Genomic DNA, 16,330 nt, shown 5'->3' with positions numbered 1-16,330 from the left:
AATCATGTCCCCACACCAGCTGCATCAGCATCATCTGGGAACTTGTTAGAAATGCAAATTTCCCACCCAGCCCAGAACTACTGAATCGGAAACTCTAAGGTGAGGCCCAGCACTCAGCTCTGATGAGCCCTCCAGGGGATTCTCTTGCGCAGTGGAGTGTGAGAACCACTGACCGAGACTGTAAATCCCCCGAGGGTAGTGGCTAGGACTAGGTTAATTCACACCAGCTTCAGAGGCAGGGCCTCCAACAGACAAGAGTACTAGTGGAATTTCCGGAAATAAATTGCCCAGGGTCACACTAAGTCAGTTGAGGAGACAAAACCAGAACTCAGGTTACCATGAATATCAGACCAGAGTTCTTTCCAGCACGATCAGTCTCTAATGGTGACTGCAGGCCATTGAAGTTCACGTATAAGTGCCCATGTGTTGTAGGAAATGCACTTAAATTGCTTAAGAATGACAAATTGTGCAATTAACAAATCAAGTCATTTTCAGTCCCTAACTTCAAAAGGAGGAGTTAGTGGAGCTGGTCCTGGAGGCTTACTTAGAGATGTCCTGCTTGTGTAAAGGGAGATCCTGCAAGAACTGAAGAATGACCAGCCGCTGAACTTGTGTGCCTCGAAGTCTCTAAAGGACTATGAAAAAGTAAATTACGCTCACAGAATGGATTTAGAGGTGGACCCAGGAGATTGCCTTTTAAAAAACATACCATATTGTAGCTATAAATGCCTACTTCTAAGCAAGCAGCTTTGGACCAAAACTTCTGCAAATATCTTAATAATGTGGAAAAAGCTGGTGTGTACCAATGTGAATAAGTATCTAAATTTCTCACTTACTTATTTGGGCCTCCTATTTAAAATTGACTTAAGTTGGCTGATTTTTTTTAGAGTCTATTCTTTTTCTCCAAGTCTTTAGAATCTTTAAAGGTTTACTACTCCTCAAGCGCGTTCTTCCTTACATTTTGTGATGGCTCTCTGTGAACCATCGCCTGGGAAAACTCATTTTCCGTTTTTCATGACTCATTAGTAAAATGATAGATAAATGGAGGGATCACTGATCCCTTAAATCGTGAAACCTAAAGAAACTTTAAAGGGAAGGGAAAAGTGCTCAGGCTACTGGGTCCAGGTAACACTCACCCATGCAGGGCTAAGACTGTCCTTCTGTTGTTTCATCAGCTGCAGCGGGAAAGTGGGCTTGGTGAGATCAAAGGGTACCAGTTCAATGCTATGGGAGGCATTGCAAAACTAAAGGATGAGACTGAGCTTAGTAAATGACCATCACTTAAACATCCTCCACTAATGTAATTCTAAACTAATATCTGCAACCTTAAGCAATGCATCTACATTTTGAAGAAAACCAAGCCTTTGTGTTGGGAAACAATGCCTTCCAAGCCTACCTACCCTCTGAGAAGAGGTTCCAGGGTGGCTGGAGAGCCCAGAGGCTAATTCAGGGCCTGAAGACCTTCAGGTGAGGTTGGGGGGTTGGGGGGTGGGGTAGGCGAGGGTAATCATCCTCTCTGCCCTGGGGCTGATGGAGTCCTGCATCAGGCTTTCTGCTCAGCAGGGAACCTGCTTCTGCCTCTGCCTGCCTCTCTGCCTACTTGTGATCTCTCTCTCTGTTAAATAAATAAATAAAATCTTTTTAAAAATAAAAATAAATAAAGAAGCCAGGCCTTACCTGAAGCAATGCCTCTCCTTCCCTGCCCCAGACCCAGCTAGGCTTATATGCTTATGACAAAGAAAAAAATTATATTCATTTCTGGTCATTCCTACTCATTGAATATATGGTCATTTTTAAAAAAGATTTTATTTATTTATTTGACAAAGAGATCACAAGTAGGCAGAGCAGCAGGCAGAGGGAGGAGGGGAAGCAGGCTACCTGCTGAGCAGAGAGACCGATAAGGGGCTCGATCCCAGGACCCTGGGATCATGATCTGAGCAGAAGGCAGAGGCTTAACCCACTGAGCCACCCAGGCATCCCTGAATATAGTTATAGACAGATGTCATAGCCTCTCTAGGTCCTTGGCCCTAAGAAATCACAGTGTAAGGTAACGTTTGCTCTATAGAAGTCACCAAATTAAAGGTCTATGATTTAGTGAATAAACAAACTAAATTAAGAAAAAAAATTCTGGGCGGAATCAAAAGATAGTATTAATACAGGCACCAATTTGATAAGAAGGAATGAGAATTAAATATCTGATCTGGTTGTGTTAAAATCATTCTAATTACAGGCAATTAAGTGAGGTGCTTATCCTTTATACTTAACCTGTGCTTAATTCTCATGCAATACTATAATGACTTCTCAACATGTTCTAAATTAATACCATTATTCTTTATTGGACTGCAAAAGTAAACCCTTCGTGCCTATCTAGCCAGATGTCAAGGTCCAGCTCTGGATGCTACTGGCAACTGATTCACAGGCCCGCGTTCATTTGGCCACTTACAGGGTCGGCCCTGCTGGAATGGGCCTCGAAGGCTCTGTAGCAGGACTGAGTCCTCATTGGGGACATCAGAGCATAGGACTGCAACTGCATGGGTAGTCCACTGCGCACTAAGCCATTAACCAACACAGGACTCTGAAACATCTCTCTGGCTCAAATAGCCAGGTCGTCTGGTCTCTACATATAATAGCCCACAATTTTGATTTTTAAAAAGGAGAACTTGCCTGCGACTAAAACCACTCTCTAAAGTATTTCTCTGTGTGTGAACTGGGACAGAAACAAGAACGCCTAAAAGCACTGAATTTTAGAACAAAATTAACTAATAACATACAGAAGAAAATCTAGAACACTAAAAGATGTAAAGGGAATGAAATATTTTTGGATGCTTTTCCTTTATTTTAAGCCAGGTCAATAGACAGGCGAGGACACGTTAGATTTTTAGATGCTTTAAAAAAAAGGTGAGGGGCGCCTGGGTGGCTCAGTGGGTTAAAACCTCTGCCCTCAGCTCAGGTCATGATCCCAGGGTCCTGGGGTCGAGCCCCGTGTCGGGCTCTCTGCTCGGCGGGGAGCCTGCATCCTCCTCCCTCTGCCTGCTTCTCTGCCTACTTGTGATCTCCGTCTGTCAAATAAATAAATAAAATCTTAAAAAAAAAAAAAAAGAGTTATTCAACTTCCTAAGGAGTTTTTAAGAGACAGATGCCTACAGGGGCACTTGGGTGGCTCAGTGGGTTAAGCATCTGACTCTTAGTTTCAGCTTAGGTCATGATCTCAGGGTCCTGAGTTCCAGCCCTGGGTCAGGTTCTGTGTTCTGGAGGGAGTCTGCTGGAGATTCTCTCTCTCCCTCTACCTCTGCCCCTCCACCCATTTATGCTCTCTAAATAAATAAATAAATAAATAAATAAATAAATAAAATCTTTAAAAGATAGATGACTACAAATCTCCCTAGAGTTAATCTCAGCAATAATTTAAAATACTGAGTGCAAACTCAGTCTACAATAGGGGAAAAGACACCTTTTGACCTCTGCTCCTCAAAAAAAAACCCACTGAAATACTTCTATTTTAAAGTATTTTTTAAAGATTTTATTTATTTATTTGTTAGAGAAATCACAAATAGGCAGAGAGGCAGGCAGGGGAGGGGGGAAGCAGGCTCCCTGCTGAGCAGAGAGCCCGATGCAGGGCTCAATCCCAGGACCCTGAAATCATGACCCAAGCCGAAGGCAGAGGCTTTAACCCACTAAGCCACCCAGGCGTCCCTGAAATACTTGTATTTTAACTTTATTCTTACAAAAATAAAGAAAAATCTAAGTGATAATCTCTTTTTTATTGTTCCAAATAAATAAATGCATAAATAGGATAAAGGGCAAACAAAGAGGTAAAGATTTAAAAAAAAATAGTTTTCTAACATTTTTTAAATAACAGGAAGATTATTTGTTTGAATAAAATTCCTAAAAAGCCCAATATAAGTAAAAAACACAGTACTGGATTATATAATTAAAGTAGAAGATAAATATCCATGTGTCCATATAAATAAGTAATGGAATAACTAAATAAATAAATAAATATGGATGGAAAGATAAATCTTCCATGCAGACACAGTCTAAATAATTCATAGAGCTACTATCCTCTCTAGGAGGTACAGCATAACTGCTCATCACAACATATGTGATGGGGTGCCTGGGTGGCTCAATGGGTTAAGCCTCTGCCTTCAGCTCAGGTCATGATCTCAGGGTCCTGGGCTCGAGCCCCGCATCGGGCTCTCTGCTCGGTGGGGAGTCTGCTTCCCTTCCTCTCTCTCTGCCTACTTGTGATCTCTGTCTAATAAATAAATAAAATCTTTAAAAAAAAAAAAGTATGTGACATCTTTCCAAAGGGTACAGTATTGAAAAGAGGCAAATAAATAACCTGTCGATAGAGAACCCTAGCACTCCCTCAGGGCAAGTGATCAAAATTACCATCGACAATAATACATCACGCTGATGATGCATGCCCTTAATACAATGCAATAAGAATGGTATTTTACTGCTGTGGTTTTCCTCTCAAAACCCATAATCCCATAATCAGGAGAAAAAAATCATAAAAATTATGACTGAGGGACATTCGACAAAATACCAGTACCCCTTTAAACAGTCAAGGTCATCGAAAACATGGGAAAGTCTGAGAAACAATCACAGGCAAGAGAAGTCCAAGCAGAGAGGACTACAAAATGTAGCATTGTATTCTGGATGGGCTACTGGAATAGAAAAAGGATACTAGGGAAAAGCTAAGGAAATCTGAACAAAGTACAGACTTTAGTTAATAATGCATTAATATTGGTTCATTAATTCTAACAAAGGTACCCTACCAGTGTAAGATGTTAATAACAGAGGAAACCATAGCTTACCCACGTACACTATCTTTGCAACTTTTCTGTAAATCTAAAAAGTTTATTGGGGTCCCTAGGGGCTCAGTCCATTGGGCGTCTACCATTGGCTCAGGTTATGATCCCAGGGTCCTGGGATGGAGCACCAGGTCCAAGCTCCCTGCCTGGGAGGAGCCTGCTTCTCCCTCTGCTCCTCCCACCACTCATGTTCTCTCTCTCCCTCAATCTCTTTCTCAAATAAATAAATAAGCAGAAAATCTTAAAAAAAAAAAAAAAGATAAAAATATTTTTTAAAAGGCAAATATACTAAATTATGGGTTCTTAATGAGATGCTTTTGGTGTACGTGGGGTTTAAGAAGCCCCAGAACTCTGCTCTCGGCATCCCGACCCCACCCCAGTTCCAACTGCCCCTGAAACATGGAGCAGTTTGAAAACCACTACCTTGAAAAACGGGGACATGTGACCGTTACAAATGCCAGCCCATTCCAGGAGGTGGGGCAGGCCTCAGCTGCACGACGCAGTCCTGCCTTCAGAGGACTGATCAGCTTTGACCACAAGCCCCAGGCCGGCAGAACACACCTTACACGCACGTGCACTTGCTTAGCACTAGGTGGGCATCGAAGGACTCCGCTTCATAAACTCTCCAACCCCAGAATGAGCAGGAACCACCGCAAACACAGGGTGACGGCTTTCACTGTCAACCCAATTAGCCTTCTTGGCAATGGAGTTGCAAAAATTACCTCGCCGTTAGTCAAGCCTGTTCAGTGTCTTCTGGTAGGATCGGACAGGGCAAACCTCGCCAACATGCATATCTGTTCTCCTAGTGTCTTACAGAGTGATGCACACGCCCCAGTTCCCATCACCCTCCCTAAACTGTCCCTCCTAGCACTCAAAAGAAGAGGGGGAACAGGGGCTTCCCGAAATTGATCGGGTTTACTTTCCATTAATTTCATGCTGAATTGATCCCTTCTGTCACAGGTAATTCACCCCTAGGACAGATGGGTGCAGCTGAATCGACTCCTCATAAGCTCTCCGAAAATGAAAGGTGACATTGACACAGGAAGCCACGAATTTTATTTCCCACGGGTCAACAGGGACCCTTGTTCCAAATGGCAGTAACACTCGTCAATGAATCGTTGCCGTGAACGTTATAATATCTGCAGGGTCAGAAAAGAACAATTAGGAGAGCAGTTGAACTGTTTGGGAAACCAGGGTTCACACTAACATCATATACTCATATAGTAATTGGGAGAGGCATTTGCTGAACAAGTAATTAGTGAGCACCTACTATGTGCCAGGCAAGTCCCTGCAGTCACAGAGCTTACATTCTTGTGTAGGAAACTCGGTATTCAAGAAAATCTGACCAGAAGAAGAATTCAAACAGGGTAAGTGCTGAGATGAAAATAACACATAATGACAGGCTAGGAGGGATGAGCTGGGAGGCAAAGCAATGCAGACTGAGTGGGGAAGCAGATCCCATGGTCAGGGAAAGCCTTTCTAGGAAGGTAACATTTCAACTTTTTCTCATGACCTCAGTGTTAAAAAGATGCAAGCCATGCTGGGACTTAGGACAAGGGCATCCCAGGCAGAGGGAACAGTGCCATCCATTCAAAGGCCCTATGGTGGAACCCATCTTGGAGTGTTCCAGAAACAGAACCCTTCTGATAAGCCCAAGAGATGGGCAGTGGCCCCTGAGAAAGGTGATAACTGAAGCAGTGCCTTCACATCTGCTCCTAGGAGCCCTGGGGTTCCAGCGCTGAGGGGCAGCTGATGCCAGGTGGTAGTCAGGGAGGGAATACTGGAGGAGGCAGCTGGCTCACTGTCGGCCATCTAGGAACTGTCGAGAAGAACAGCTCTCCTTTTGGGTATTTACATAATGGGATTTTACAGAGGTGCTCCTTTAGAAAAGAGGTTCTTAGGGGTGGGGATGGAGAATGGAATGGTTCATGCCGATATGTATTATCCACAGCCTTACAAAGATAACGGTGCTAGCGATAGCTTCTCCCATATAATGTGGAGCTGAAGAATGTCATGGGAAGGGTGTTTTTCTGACACACCATGAACTAGTTCACTCCTACCTGGAGAGTATACCCTGTTCTTCTTAATTCTAAATGCATTTTAAAAACACACCTCTGTAACTACACTCATTGGTAAAGAGCAATGAATCATGCTTCTTCTATTAAATACTATACTGCTATTAAATGAATCAAGGTTCCTCTATTATACGCCATGCTAGACTTATGGGTTAAGAAAAAATCAAATTTTCTAACTAATGTCAAAACATATATCCCAAAAGCATAATTATCAAAGGCAAACAGTTCACTCCCTCTAGTTAGAACCAGATTTGCAGCCAGAAGTCTTCCCAATACTTCTCATCACTGGGGTCTCATGAAATCCCACTCTCATTCAAGATTTCCTCCCGGGCAAAATTCATCTCTCCCTCAGCCATATTCCCACAGAGCCACATCTCCATGTCTACTCTGGCAGCAATTCCAGTTTGCTTGGTTATTATTCACGGATGTCGCTCGTACACGATTTGGGACAGAGACAGGAAGGCAATGTGTGAAGGAGGGGACCTAACATTTCTTGTGCCATTTCTATGCTCCAGGCTCATGTTAAACCATTTCTAGGCATTGTTTCCTGCGGTCTTCACCATAGTCCTGTGAGACAGGTACAACTTTTATCCCTGTTTTACAGATGGAGAAACTAAGGCAGAGAAAATTTTGAAGTTACTGGTCTTATACCACATGGTGGTAGAGTCCTCTAGATCTGAACGCAAGCTCTTTGGCCTAAGGCTGAGGTCCACAGTCATTATTTCTCCCAGTGGGTACTCTGTGGAGCCCAACTGTGCCTTACAAGCCTCACACACCTACTTTGCTTAGTCAACGCCCCATCACCCTGCATTCCCAGCCCTAAGAGTAGCAGCTTGGTGTTGGGATTGAGGCGAGGTAAGAGTTGGGGTTACAGTCTTTCCGCCATGTTCCTAATTTTGAAATATTTACCATCTACATATCCCAACAGGTGGGTTTTTCCTTAGGATAATAGGATTCTAGCTGGATTTTCCCCTCTCCCTTTTCTGTTTTTGTTGTGGTAGTAGTGGTTGTTTTTGACATCACTATCATGTTAGTACCACAAATATACTTCCTCTCCAAATCCTGTACCCTTACCTTCGCTTCTACATATTTATTCCAAAGTGGGAGAAATGGTGAGATTTTTCAAAACAATGTCAGATTTTTTTTCTTCAGTTTGCTATTTTTCCTACTGTTAGCCCTTTTTACCAAATCTCCTACTTTGGGTTCTGCATATTCACACCACCTCCCTTCCATACATCTGGAGCTGTTTTCCTGCTGCTCTAAGCCATGGAACCCACATCCCAATCCATTGCTACCTCTCCAATCTCATTTCAAAGGACTCTTTCATCAAAACTTGGGTAGAGAACATTGCAGGGGAAAAGGACAAAAAAAAAAAAAAAAAGAGTACAGATGATAAATCCCACAGACTGTTCACTCCACATCTACAAATGTATTTGTAAGAATAGTTAAATGGCACAATAGAACAAATAACTCAGTAAAACAGCCATAAAAATCTTCTTTTCTGGAAATATCTATATATTTTGAATAAAATGAATCACACCATCTTCCTTCATCCATTAAATGTACCTTTTCATTCAGCTCACAACTATGGTTCACCACAATGGACACTGGAGACACAAAAATGTCAAAAACACAGTCTGTGGCCTCAAGAGCCTTCTCCTCTCACAGGGAAGGTAGATAATAAAGAAAACAATTGCAAACCTAGTGATTCCAACATCATGCTCTGTATAAAATCTATGCATACGAAAATGATGTAAACAAAAATAGACTAGATGGGTAGGAAGATCCCAAGCAAGGGCCAAAGAGCCACCCGGTATCTCACTGTCCCCATCCTTTGTTGATTAGCAATGGTTTTAAGCAACATTGAAGTCACTTCATGACAAACCAAAGGAAAATAATTTTAACTCCGTTTGGCATCTCGAAGGGCAGTAAGAGGTAACACACTAAAAAGCAGCCTTGTAGAAAGAACTGGTAAGGTTTTAGCCCTGTGTTTTCATTCTTTGCACCCTCTTCTGCTTCCTCCTCTGTCTGCATTTGTTTCTACCTCCCTGTCCACCACTTTTCTTTTCCCATATTTATTCCTTATTCCCCCTCATTCAAACTTGGGGAAAAAAATCGCTGTTGAATACTGAACTTTGATGTCCCTGTTCTTAATATAAAGTTTGTCAGTTTATGCCCTTAGATGCATCTCTCTCTCAACAAAAGGACCAGCCAAATGAAGTTATTTTTATTTCCGTGTTGCTCTTGGCTGATTGTCTTTTGGGCATCAGAGGTTTTCAAAAGTTTCCCAACTCGAGATCCAAAAAACTCAAAAAATGATTGAGTACAGAATAACGATTCCCTTTGTGCAGAGGGGAGCCCAGGGCCCCAGGCATCACCAACAATTGGGATAAGGAATCTGGGATCTGGAGCCCTAAGCAGCAAGACTTCCCATGGCCCACAGCTGGCCATAAGCTTCTGCTCTGTGCACCCCTGACATCACCCAGGATTTAATTGAGCAGATTAACTCCAGGATGGTCAAAATGATTATTAAAATACTGAAGCATCCCCCCCCCCATTGGTAAAAAACCCCCCCCCCCCCCCCGTGCAAAAAAAAAAAAAAAGCATATAAATGGCTAAAAGACACATGAAAAAATGTTCATCATCATTAGCCATCAGGGAGATTCAAATCAAAACCACATTGAGAAAACACCTTACACCAGTCAGAATGGCCAAAATCAACAAGACAGTAGACAACAAGTGTTGACGAGGATGTAGAGAAAGGGGAACCCTCTTACACTGTTGGTGGGAATGCAAGTTGGTGCAGCCACTTTGGAAACAGTGTGGAGATCCCACAAGAAATTAAAAATAGCTACCCTATGACCCTGCAATTGCACTACTGGGTATTTACCCCAGAGATACAGAGGTAGTGAAAATAAGGGCCATATGTACCCCAGTGTTCATAGCAGCAATGGCCACAGTTGCCAAACTGTGGAAAGAGCCAAGATGCCCTTCAACAGACAAACGGATAAAGAAGATATGGTCCATATATACAATGGAATATTATGCCTCCATTGGAAAGGATGAATACCCAACCTTTGTATCAACATGGATGGGACTGGAGATTATGCTGAGTGAAATAAGTCAAACAGACAAAGTCAATTATCATATAGTCTCACTTACTTGTGAAGCATAAGCAATAACACAGAGGACATGGGGAGAAGGAGAGGAGAAGGGAGTTTGGGGAAATCGGAGGGGGAGACAAACCATGAGAGACTGTGGACTCTGAGAAACAAACTGAGGGTTTTGGAAGGGAGGGGGTTAGGGGGTTAGGTGAGACTGATGGTGGGTATTAAGGAGGGCACGTATTGCATGGAGCAGTGCATGTGATGCATGAACAATGAGTCTTGGAACTCTGAAAAAAACAAAATAAAGTTTAAAAAAAATAGAAAACTGGAAAACAAAACAAAACAAAAAAACACAAACAAACAAAAAACACTGTGGCCTTTTCAGACCTTCCCAGGATCTCTATCCCAACCTCCTCAATCAGGAGATAAGGCTTAATTAGCCCAAAAGAAGTTTTCCAGGAACTTACCTTGGAAATACAGGTCATAACCACACTCCCCCTTAATTTCCTCTTCTGAACAATAAGGGAGTCAAACTGATTTTCTGATTGCAATTATGTCAAATTATTTCTCCCTAAGGACAAGGACAAGGACAAGCTAGGAATATCACAACCTGAAAAAAGCTTCTTTGTTGGGAGGATGGAATCTCAAGTTATAGAGCACTGGTGATACACCTGTGCCCAGATTCTGGGTACAGGCCAGCAGAGATAGGACCCCAGGTCTGCCATATGCCAGCTGTATGATCTCTTTGTGCTTCCAGTCACCTCATCTATGAAACAGACATGATATTATTACCTCTTCACCAGGATTATTTTGAGGATTAAATGTGTTCACATTTGTAAAATGCACAGAAATAATGCCTGGCACATGGTAAGCCCTACATAAATGTTGGTTAAATAAACCAATCATTTTCCTCTGTCCCTGCAATGTTTGTTTAATAAATTCAAAAATTAAGAAAATTTCACAGCAGAAAGAGAAAAAAGAAACCCTGTGACATTACAAAACACTGACATACATACACTATGGTTGAATGACCCAGCACGAAACATCTGGGACCCAGATTTTACACTGCACTGTGAATTCAGGGAGACCAACACGCTGGAATGCATTCCCACTGCAGCCAAAAATATGATCTGTACAACTCTTTTTCTAATCAGGAAAGTCACGGGCTTATGGGAAATGTAGGTTACAAGTTTCTCATTTTCACTCTGCACAGCCCAGCTGGAGAATAAGTTTTATTGTGTGGTGCTAACACTTAAAGGATTGTAAACATACAACCAGGCTTGGCACAGGGACAGCTGTCTCCTGAACACAATGACTCAGACCAACTGTGAGTTTAGAGCCACATCTCCTGTGCTGAGTCCTCTAGCAGCGATGTTTAGTAAATGCCGGGAGGGCAGAAGAAATTACTATACCCAACAGCTAGCTTGGTCAAAACTGCTTCTACTTATGAAAAAGGTGCGATGATCTGAGCTCAGGCATCATTAGATACATGCTATTGCACAGCTAAAGGAGACAGAAGTATTTGGATGTTCTGTGAGATATATTAAGGGGGAGGAAATGATCAAGAACAATAACTCCCTCCTGGACTCCTCCTGATTCCTCCCTCTCTTCCTCCCTCTAGAAAGCTAAACTTCACAATACTTTTATATGCAAATTTAACTACCTCACCAGCTCACCCATATCTAGTAAAGTCACAGATCTTTCTTGATGGAGATAAGATTGGCTAAACACAAACTGGTTGTGGCTTTTCACCTTTCCTCTTTAAAAGTGCATTTCTGTAAAGCTATGAGAACTCAAACTCTGCTTCATGAGAAGACCAAAGCCTGCAGCACAATCATGGCCATCAAAATATTCTGAAAACCCTAGAAGAAAGACAAACAGTGTTCTGTGGGTGGACAGCGGGGATGGAAGCACAATGAGAAGCACGTAACGCGACTGAACTGTATGCTCACAAATGGCGAACGTGGCAAATTTTATGTGATGTATTTACCACAATAAATATAAAACAACTTAAAAAAACTCTGTAAGAGTTCGAGGTAAACGAATGTCATAATAAATTCTCATTAAGAAACCCACACTTGGGAGCACCTGGGTGGCTCAGTGGGTTAAAGCCTCTGCCTTCGGCTCAGGTCATGATCCCAGGGTCCTGGGATAGACCCCACATCGGGCTCTCTGCCCAGCAGGGAGCCTGCTTCCTTTCCTCTCTCTCTGCCTTTCCTCTCTCTCTGCCTGCCTCTCAGCCTACTTGTGATCTCTGTCTGTCAAATAAATAAATAAAATATTTAAAAAAAAGAAAGAAAGAAAGAAAGAAACCCACACTTGGCCATCAGACAACTCCCAAAGAGCAGGGTCTCCCACTATCCCATTTTAAGTGAATCAACAAACCTAAATGAGCTTTATACAGCACTTATCACTGTGAGTAATAACTACTCTGACATCAAGGACAAACATGGTAAAAACACACCTTCCTCAAATTCTTAACTACCCTGCTTTTTGTATGGATTGTGTTATACTGGATCCTGGAAAGGCACACTGGGAGTTCACACAATTAGTTGAAAGATCCCCAAACGACATTTAAATGCTGTAGACAGCAGTTGGCTCCATAGTTCAGGGGTTAGAGCACTGGTCTTGTAAATGCTGTAGACAAATTCAAGCTAAAAGTCACTGTACAGATTCAATTGTATGTATCTTACAAAACATTGAATACTGAAAGATCTTTATTCAAACAGGCAATGCGTAAATGTGGTTTCTGTGAACAGTTCAAGCTGTCGATTCTTTTCATTCTTTAGGCTTTCATCACACCACCATTAATTAGCCCTTTTAACGAATCACAAAGGTCTCTGGGTACCTAGCCCCACAAAAGCCCTCAGAAGGCCCACAAGGGGTTATATCTCAACTGAAGTTGGCAGACCTGGCAGATAAAAGTTAATGGAACTCTCCATTCTGGGGAAAGACCTAGAGATGATCAAATACAGAAACAAACCATGTGGTCTTAAGCATCTACCTGCATCTAGTACTTCCCAGAGTAAGTAAAGAAGGCAATAAACCGAGACTTGGAGAAGCAGCAAATATAGGCGTGGCGATAGCTCTGGACTGATTGTACAAGGGCAGCTCTGAAGGGCGTCACAAGATCCTATCCAACGCTGGGAGCACCCCGCTCCTGGATCCGAGACTGAGGTCCCAAACACCTCGAGGTGAAGAGAAACAAACGAGCCCTTTAACCCACGCCCAGCTCCCGGCCCCCTTGCCCTTGACCCACCCCACCGTCCCCACCTCGTGGGCGCACAGAGTAGCTGCGTGCCCACACGCCCAGGGCCGTGCATCTGGAAGGCTGGGCTCTAAGCCTCGGAGCGCAGCACTTCCTGCTTGGTCCGGGATGCTGGTCCCCTAGCGCCGCCATCCCCGTCATCCCGGCGCAGGGCAGGACCTGGTGGCACCGACCCCACTGCACAGGCGTGGCCCACGATGCATCCCGAGGCACGCCCCCATTTCCCTAAAGCCCGCGCGCCTCTGCGCTCCAGGCAGCGCCCACCCGGGCGAAAGCGCGCCGAAGTTGGCCTGCGTCGACTCCGCTAGCCCTGGGCCCGAAGGCGCGCACGGGAGGCCCCCGGCCCCCTGGGAGGCTGGTCCCTCGGGGCCGTCCGGGCCTGGCTCCCGTCGCCGACGCCTCCGCCAAGGTCCCGTCCGAGCTGGGCTGCGAGCGGCCGGCTGCCCGGGGACCGGCGGGAGGAGGGAGGGAGGGCTAGGGCAGCGGAAGCCAGACGCTTGCGGGAGCCTGGCGCGCCCTGTGGCGGCGCGGCTCCTACCTGTAGGACGAAGGCGGCCGCGGGCACCTGCGCGGTGACTGCGAAGTCTCCGGGCTCGGGTGCAGCTGGCACAGCTGGAGGCGCGGAGGAGGGGAGGGGGGAGGGCCTGAAAGGGGACCGCGCCGCCGGCGCCACCGCCCGGAACTCGCCGCCCGGATTCGCCCCGGCCTGGCAGGGGTGGGGCGAGGCGGTGCCGGGTCCGGGTGCGTCGCGGCGCAGGCTAGCCGCCCCCGCGGGCTAGGAGGGCTCCGTCGGCGGGGCCTGTGTCCTTGTTTCCGTTTCTTCTTCTCTGTCCTCCCTGAGTTACGTGACTCAACTGTGTCATCCTACGGAATGTTCACTAGCATTATTGTTACTACTTTCAGGAACTCTCAACCCACCAAGTGCCCAGGCACTGTTCCAGGAGCTTTGCCTGTGTTATCCTCCCCGCTCCTCTACTGCAGCCAGGAGCCACAAGGGGCCCACTCTGCAGGCAGGGCAACACGGGTGGAAAAGGTGAAATTACTTGCTTGAATTGACAGAGTTCAGAAGTTGGAGGCTTGATGACATCACCTATAAGCCTTCTTCCAACTTCCCAGACTGGTGTTACTGCTAATTTATAGGTAAGGAAACTGAGGCCCAGAAAAGCGAAGTAACCAGCGTAAGGTCACACAGATTTAGAGAGTACTGGAATTTGTGCCTCGATGTCTTTAAAACGCAAGCTAATTCAGAAATCTTAGCATAAAATAATAGGTTGGGAGTAAAACATGGAAAATTCCCATTCTGCCCATGGAACGGTACAAATACAGCAATTTTTAGGTTTTTAGTCCACCTAGAATAAATTAAGAGAAAGAGAACCTGTTGCCTTGTGGCTTGATGAGCAGGCCTTTTGGAGTATGGTTTTGACTATAAGCCAGTTCCAGCCTCATTACATAATATTACATTCGGCCAAGGCCAAAGGAAGCAATCCCTCCACGTACAGCAAACTGTTAATAATGATGGCCACTTTAAAGCACTTAGTGGATATTGCACAGCTGAGACAGGCGGACTTACATAATGTCTTCCTGCAAACATGGAACTACATGAAATGAGAAATATAATATTCCAGTCCAGGGAAAGGAATGGGGGGGGTGAAATTGCAGTCTGGAACTCTTTTTCCTGTAACCTATAGTTGCTCATCCCTCCCAAGACTACATTTTTTTCTCTTGAGCACATCTTTTCCTAATGATAGGAGAGTCACACAGCCGTCACTCTTTCCTTGTTGACAGAAATGATTGATGTCTTTTACATCCTAAGATACTGACAGATTTTTACAATTAAACACATGGCCCTCTGACCAAACAGAGTATTGCCTAAGGAGAGTTTGGCTGGTGTAAGACAGGCATGTTACTGAAAGGCGGATGCTCTTTCCTCCTCTTCTTTCTCAAGTTTTATTAGTCACAGATGATTTGGTAAGTATTCTACACACAATTAACTGCACTCTTACAAGCTTGTCTTTAGAAATTAGAATGCTTTTGATTGAGAAGCAGCAGGCTATAAAAACTGCATCCCAAACCTAAAACAATAGGTCTTTCTATTAACTGTGATTAAAAATAAAATTAAGTGCACTGCCAATAATTGAATTTCTGCTTCCCTGTGCTAGAGGAATCAAATAGTAAAAGGCCGTTATGGACTGCCAAAGAGAAGTTTTAGATATGGTATGATTCTGTATGTAATTCTTTCTATTTTCCTGAGCGATTGGTGATTGTTGGTTGTTGCTGTTATTTTCCCAAATCTTGCCTATCTTCAGAGATGTGAAGAAAAAAGTGACAGCAAAATCCTTTTATATATCCATGTGGATACACATTTGACATTTTTATCAGACAAATGATATTCTAAATCCTCTTTAATTTTCATCTTTTCTTCTCAGTATAAAAGAAATATATGCCCACTTTTATTAATTTCTACATTTCTATTTTACAAAAATAGAGAGTTTTGGAGATGACAGAAAACAAATACTTTCAATTAAAATTACCTCTAACCCCCCCCAACATATCACCCCATTGTTAACATTTTGATGTATTCCTTTCTTGTTCTTGTTCAAACCATAAACAAATTTTTATTATAAAATTAGCACCATGCTATACAAGTTAGAATCTTGCTTGTCTCACTGCTTCAGTATTTATGAGTATTTTTTACAGTGACTAATTTTTTAAATATAATTTTTAATGGTTGAAAAATGTTCCGGCCATTTTTTAATCTATTTATCTATTGATGGCTTTGAAGATGTTCCAGACCTTTGGGCAGTTTACAAACATGCTAGAAGGAACACTGTGAATACCAATCTTTGTTGAGATCTCTAAATTCCTAGGAGAGACTCCTTAAAGTGGAACGACTGGGTCAACATTTATAAACATTTCAAAGCTCTGTGAGATATTGCAAAGATACCTTCCAATTATTAAGTATCATTTGTCTATATTAGAAAATGTGATGGATCAAAATCATATCTTGTTTTAATCAGCACTTACTCAATAACAATAATGATGAACACTATTTTTTCATGTTTA

This window comes from Enhydra lutris, unplaced genomic scaffold (genome assembly GCF_002288905.1).
Source record: "Enhydra lutris kenyoni isolate GAN:26980312 unplaced genomic scaffold, ASM228890v2 scaffoldscaffold2, whole genome shotgun sequence".
In the NCBI taxonomy this organism is placed as follows: Eukaryota; Metazoa; Chordata; class Mammalia; order Carnivora; family Mustelidae; genus Enhydra; species Enhydra lutris.
This window is presented reverse-complemented; position numbering follows the sequence as displayed.